Here is a 7,440-nt window from a genome sequence, read left to right on the forward strand (position 1 = left end):
GAGGGTATAGCTCAAGTGGTAGAGCACGTGCCTAGCATGCCTGAGGTCCTGGGTTCAATCCCTAGTACCTCCACTGAAACATCAAATAAATAAATAAACCTAATTACCTCCCCCAAGCGAGAAGAAAGAAAGAAAAGAAAAGAGAATCACCTAAAAACTATTTCAGCTACTACACTAATTCAGCAAAACAGTAGGAAAAAACATCAATAAAAAAAAGTTTTATTTGTGTGCACTATTAAGCAATTATCTGAAAAGGATTGTAAGAAAACGAGTTCCTTTTAAATAATGTCAGCATTAATACAATACTTTGAAACAGATTTAATGAGGATGCAAGATTGGTACAGTGAAAGTTATAAAGCATTGCTGAAAGAAATCCTAAGTAAATATGGAGACATCCCATGGTGATGGAAAGACTTAATCTTCTTAAGATGACAACAGTAAATAATACAGCCTACAGATTCAATGTGATTCCTGTGAAAAATCCCACGGCCTTTGGGAAGAAATACACAACCCTATCCTAACATACATATGGAATCACAAGGGGCTCCAAAGAGCCAAAACTATCTTGAAAAAGAAATTCAAAGTTGGAGGCTCACATCTCCCAATTTCTAATCTTATTTCAAGGCAACACTAAATAGAACAACGTGATACTGGCATAAATATATACCTACAGATCAATAGAAATGAATGGAGAGGCCAGTAAGAAACCCATCGATCTAAGAACAACTGATCTTTTACAACAGTGGGCAACATTTAATTGGGGGAAAATGGTGTTTTTAACAAATGGTTCTGGGCAATTGGCTACCCAAGTGCAGTGAAATGAAACTGGATCGTTACTGCACACCAAACATAAAATTAATTCAAGAAAGATAAAAACCTAAAATTTACTAAGAAATAAAATTACAGTCAGCCTTCCCCATCTGCAGGTTCCACATCCACAGAATCAACCAACTTCACATGGTGGGGGGGGACAAAACATACTTTGAGAAAATTCATACAGAAAAACTTGACTTTGCTGCATGCCATTTCACAGTACATTTTTTCAGAACTATTTACACATCATTTACATTGCATTAGGTGATCTAGAAGTGACTTGAAGTATACAGGAAGATGTGCTTAGATTATTTGCAAATACTACACCACTTTATATAAAGGACTTGAGCACTGGAACCAATACCTCACAAATAGTGAGGGACAGCTGTATAAACTGTCAAAAAAAAAAAAAAGAAAAAAGTGGGGATAAATCATCATGACTGTGGACTCAGCAATTTTCTTAGATCAGACAGCAAGACACAAACAACGAAAGAAAAAAGGTAGATTGCATTTCCTCAAAATTAAAAACATTTGTGCATAAAATATGCTATTCATAAAGTGAAAAGACAGCCCACAAAATCAAAGAAAATATGTGCATTTTATATACCTGAAAAGAATATTTATCGAGAATGTATCAAAACCTTTTACAACTCATAAACAAAAAGACAAACAAGCCAAACTTGAAAACAGTAAAAGACCTTGCATAGACCCTTCTCCAGGCAAGACAAATAGCCAACAAGCACAGGAAAATATCATTAGTCACGATGGAAATGCAAATTAGTGCCGCAGTGCCATACCCCTCCAAAGACAATAGAATGCCTACAAGAAAAAAAAAAGAAAAGAAAGAAAGAAAGAAACTAAAACTAAAAATAACCAATACTGGCAAAATTGTACAGATATTGAAACCCTTAAACGTTACTTTTGGAATTGGAAAATGGCACAGACTATATGTACAACAGTTTGTCATTTACTCAAACACATTACAATACAGTTACCTTCAACAACACCACTCTTAGAAACAGACCCCAAAACATTAAAAGCAAGTGTTCAAGCAAAAAAGAAAATCAGCATGGATATTCATAGCAGTACTATTCACAATGGACAAGCAGCTATAACAACTAAAATATTCATCATAGGCTGAATGGATAAACAAATGGGAAAAGATTCATAAACTAACGTCTGTTTCTGCCAGATAAAGGAATAAAGTCAAACAGTGCAACCACTGTGGAAAAGAACATGGTAAGCGCCTCAGAATCTTACACCTGGGGTTGACATGTGATCCATCCATTCCAATTCTGGGTATATGTTCAAAATACACGAAAGCAGGAACTGAAACAGAAATGGGTACACCCATGTTCATACTAGCATTACAGCAGCAAAAGGTGGAAGCAGCTCAAGTGTTCATCAGCAGACGAATGGATAAACTAAATGTGGTGTGGACACAACGGGGCACGACGCAGCCTTAACAGCTAAGGAATGATGACACATGCTGCAACATGGATAAGTCTTGACGTCACTGGGCTACGTGAAATTAGCAAGACACAGAAGGACAAATGTTACATGATTCCACTTATACAAGGCATCCCGAGAAGTCAAAATCAGAGTTAGAAACAATGTCATTGCCAGGGCTGAGGGGAGCTAGCGTTTAATGGGTAGAGTTTCACCTGGGGAAAATGAGTACGTTCTGGAAATGGACGGTGAAGGTATTTGTACAACAATGTGACTGTAACTAATGCCACAGAACTGTGTATTTAAAATGGTTTAAGTAGTAAATGCTGTGTTACATATTTTTAATCACAGTGGGAAGAAAATGAATGAAGCGCTGGTGATTCATGTTACAACTTGGATGAACATTAGAAGCGGTCTAAGTGAAGGAAGCCACACAGAAGAGGCCACCCAGATGGCACTATCTTTGTGCTTTAAATCCATTAAGATTTTGAAAATGAGGGGAAGTCGCATAATGGCTTCAGAAAAGGAAAACTGAATCAGAACGGAAAAAGACATTTCCATAAGCTGGGGCCTTGGTGAAACTGAAGTGGGCCTGCGGAGGTGATTACAAGGTGGAACCATAAAACATATTCATTTGGGGATTCTGTGCTGGTTCTCTGGGAGAATATCCCAGTTTGGGGTAAAATACACTGGAGTGTTTTATGTGAGGTGGCAGATTTGAGTACTTGATAGTGCCACTTAAAGTTTTTTTTTTTCATTTGAAATTACTACAAAGTAAATTACTTTTGAAAACAACCATGTCAACACCACACCAAAAAAGCAGGGAAGACCTCAGACTGCCCTGTAGAGGCCAGCCCTTCACCAGACCCAGTTCACCCGAAGTGCTGAAGCTGGTCGCCCCTGTAGGAGCCCGCACGTAACTCACATGCGCTGTGGAAACGTGTTATTAGGAGCCCCTGTCTTAGGTGCTGTGGATGAGCTGTAGTACAAATGGGGGATTTCTGAACTCAAGTTTAGCACATCAAACCATCAAAACACGTGAGAGCTAAAACATGATTTCAGTAAAGCTGCAGGGCACAAAATCAGTACATAAAAAAATCAGTTATCCTTGTACACACTAATAATGAACCACCAGAGAGAGAACTTTGAAAAACAATCCCTTTTCTCCCATGTGATATTGCTTATATGTGGAATCCGAAAAAAAGAAAAGACACAAATGAACTTATCTGCAAAACAGAAACAGACTCATAGACATAGAAAACAACCTTATAGACATAGAGAACAAAACGGGGGTGAAGGGGGTGGGAAGGGACACATTGGGAATTGGAAAATTGCACCTCCTGGGGACTGGTAGAAATGCTAGCTATCTTGATTGTGGTAGTGGTTTCATTGGTGCATATGCATCTATCAAAATTCATCAAGTTGTATATTTGAAATATATGTAGTTTACTGTACAGGAACTATACCACAATAAAGTTATTGAAATAAAAAAAAGGACAAAAACGTAATCTCTGTTGTTACCAAGGGGAATGGGGGTGGGAAGGGATTAACTGGGAGTTCAAGATGGGCAGATACTAACGAGTATATATAAAATAGACAAACAATAAGTTTATACTGTACAACACAGGGAATTATATTCAATACCTTGAGGTGACCTATAATGAGAAAGAATTTGAAAATATACGTATGTACACGCGTAACTGAAACATGCCGTACACCAGAAATTGATACAACATTGTAAACTGACTATATTTCAATAAAGAAAGAAAAAGGAAACAAAAACATATAAAGTGAAAAAAATTAAAAGTGAAAAAAAAAACACCATTTACAATTTCACCCCTCTAGGGGGGAAAAAAAACCTACGAATAAATTTTAGCAAAGACATGAGAGATCTGCTCACCGAAAACAGCAAGTCACTGAGGAAAGAAAGTGAACAGGCACAAATGGAAAGGTATCCTGTGCTCATGGATGGAAGTAATATTTTTTAAATGTCCATTCTGCCCAAAGCAATGTTCAAGTTCAAGGCAAGGCTGGTCAAACCTCCAGGGGCATTTTTCACAGAAACACAACAAACATTCCTGATATTTGTGTGGAAAACACAAAGGACCCTGAACAGTCCAAGGGATTCTGAGAAAAGAGAACAGGCTGGAGGCATCTCCCTCCCTGACTTCACACTGCATTATGAAACTACAGCCACCAAGAACATGTGGAATTGGCACAGAAACAGGGACATGGATCAGAGTAGAGTGCCCAGAAATAAACCCATGATCTGCCATCAGTTAATTCACAGGAAAGAAGCCAGGGGCGTGTGCTGGGGAAAGGGTAGTCCCCTCAATGAATGGCGCTGGGGAAACTGGACACCACACACCAGACGAGGGCACGGCGCACCGCCTGCAGCACGCACTGAAACTGGCTGGCATCCCAGGGTCCACATCAAGGTTTTCTCTCCTGGGGCCTCTGAAGAGGAGCCCCTCTCAGCAGTAAGCCTGTCACAGGAAGCTTCTCCCCACTTCTCCCCACGTTTCCTCTCTCCTCGCCTCATGTTGTCCCAAAGCTGCAGTGGGTCCTGAGGGGATCAGGGGGCATCAGCCGGACATGGAGACGAGTCGGCTGGCAGACCGCGAGTCCATTCCCGCAGGCAGCACCGCCCCCCGAGGGCAGTTCTGCGCAGTCCGCTGCAGTAACCCTGACCTCTGCAAAATAGTTCAGGAACAATCCATTGCAGGCTGAGTTTAATGAACTGAATGGAGACACAAACTTCAAAACTTAAAACAAATTGACTCAAATTTATGCATACACATTTAAAATGCAAACGATCAAATTATAGACATAAGCAGAAGATAACCTACTTGACCCTGGCTTTGGTGAAGTGGAGTACGAGCTTTGAGTTTTACCACACAACACAGAAAGCCAGTCCACAAAAGAAAAAGCAACATCAGGGACTTTATTACAGATTTCTGAAAAACCTTATTCAGAAAGCCAAAAGACAAGCCACAAACAAAGAAAAATATTTACTAAACACGTATCGGATAAATGATTTTGACTCACCATTGTGAATGAAAATACTGCAGTGTGAGTGAGAATACTGCAAACTATCAGTAAACAAAGAATGCTGAAACCAAGTCGTCAGCGGCTGCCGTGACCCCCCAGTGGGGACGGGCCTGCAGCCCGGCCTCTGCAGCCACTCACAGCGGTGCCCTCTGAGGGGACTCAGAATAAGAAAGGGCAGGACACTGGCCCTAGACGGCTCGGTGCCTGTCAAAGGAATGAATTCAGGGAGCCCGGATGTTTGCTCCCTCCCATACGTAGAACAGCGCTAAATTCTTTAACTCGAGATGCCTGGTTTTCTTTAGATAACAAGTCATCCTTTATTGTTCCAACTACCTGGTCTTGGTTGTAAGGCTCCTGTATATCCTAGCTCCTCCGCTATTTCTTCGGAGCCGTCCCTCAGAGCCATCTGAGAGGCCGTCATCCCAGCTGGGGTCCTCCTGCCAAACAGAACTTAACTCTTAACTTTCAGGCTGCGCATTTATTTCTGTCGACACCATGTACAAAGAACTCCGAAATAGCCCCATAAGAAAAGGGGTAAAGGTCTGAACAGATATCCAGCCAAACAAGACAGAAAGTAAATACACATACCAAAAAATATTCATTATCATAATACCATCAGGGAGTTACAAATTACACTCACGGGGTATCACGACACGTCTGTTAGGGCCACGGAGCTCCGAAAATATGACCACACAACCCCATTGCTGGTGGTGAGGAACAGCAGGACTCCCTCATGGCTGGAACGCATGCACAGCCACTTCGTAAGTGAGTTTGGTGGTTTTCCCAAAGCTAAACAAGTCTCACCTTGGGCTCCCACAATCCTGCTTCCAGTATTTAGGCAACTGCTTTGAAAAACGATGTCCAAACAACCTAGGATGCAGCTACACACAGCAGCTCTGCTCATACTGGCTGAAAACTTGACATCAGGATGCCCTTCAATAGTTTAATGCATAAGAAAATCGGAATACACCCATGTCACTGACAGCAGAATAATGTCGACTGAAATAAAGGCGCAGCCTGAAGGTTGAGAGTTAAGTTCTGTTTGGCAGGAGGACCCCAGCCGGGATGACAGCCCCCCAGATGGCTCTGAGGGACGGCTCCGAAGAAATAGGGGAGGAGCTAGGATATACAGGAGCCTTACAACCAAGACCAGGTAGTTGGAACAATAAAAGGTGACCTGTTATCTAAAGAAAACCAGGCATCTCAAGTTAGAGAATTTAACACTTTTTTTAATGTATGGGAGGGAGCAAACATCTGGGCTCCCTGAATTCATTCCTTTGACAAACACCGAGCCGTCTAGGGCCAGTGTCCTGTCCTTTCCTGTTCTGAGTCCCCTCAGAGGGCACCGCTGTGAGTGGCGGCAGAGGCCGGGCTGCGGGCTGGTCTTCACTGGGGGGTGGGGCAGCCATGGAGGACTTGATGGCTTCAGCAGCCTTTCTTTACTGGTACGGTTTGGAGTATTTTAGTTCACCATAAACTACCCCCAGATAGGCTTCTTTTGCATGAGAATTCAGTCTGATTTAAAAAAAAAAGAATTTCAGAAAACTGAGATGAATTCGCCCTTCTGTGAGCAACACTTAACAGGAGAATCTACATTTGTAAGGGTACGTCCCTCTTTGTACCAGAAATAGAAGGGTGATTAAACCTCAAGTAACTCTTATCAATAGAGAAGTCCTGACTTAAACCTGCATAACAAGAACGCTGAGCTTCCACGGTACCCTTCCATAACTTCCCCCCTTCCCCCGAGGTCGTGCTTTTGTTTTCAGCTGAAGATGGAATTTAAGGTGATGTCTTTGGCCATTGCAGTGAGTGACCAGTATCCCCGCTGTATACAGAAGGTACAGCTACTACTAAACGCCTGTGTGGTTTTCGCCTGGCAACCTGTCTTTTATTACAGGGGGGTCTCAACCAAGAACCCTGAAGGGTAGAGGGAAGAATGCTTTTCCTCTCATATACATTCAATGGAATACTACTCAGCAATACACAGAAGTGAATCATCAACCCATGGAAAGACATGGATAAATCTTATGTGCGTATTGCTAAGTGAAAGAATCCAGCCTGCGGAGGCTGCACACAGTGTAGCCCTATAGATGGCATTCTGGACAAGGCAAAGCTAGGTAGATAAGC

The sequence above is a fragment of the Vicugna pacos genome, chromosome X, assembly GCF_048564905.1.
Source record: "Vicugna pacos chromosome X, VicPac4, whole genome shotgun sequence".
Taxonomy (NCBI): Eukaryota; Metazoa; Chordata; class Mammalia; order Artiodactyla; family Camelidae; genus Vicugna; species Vicugna pacos.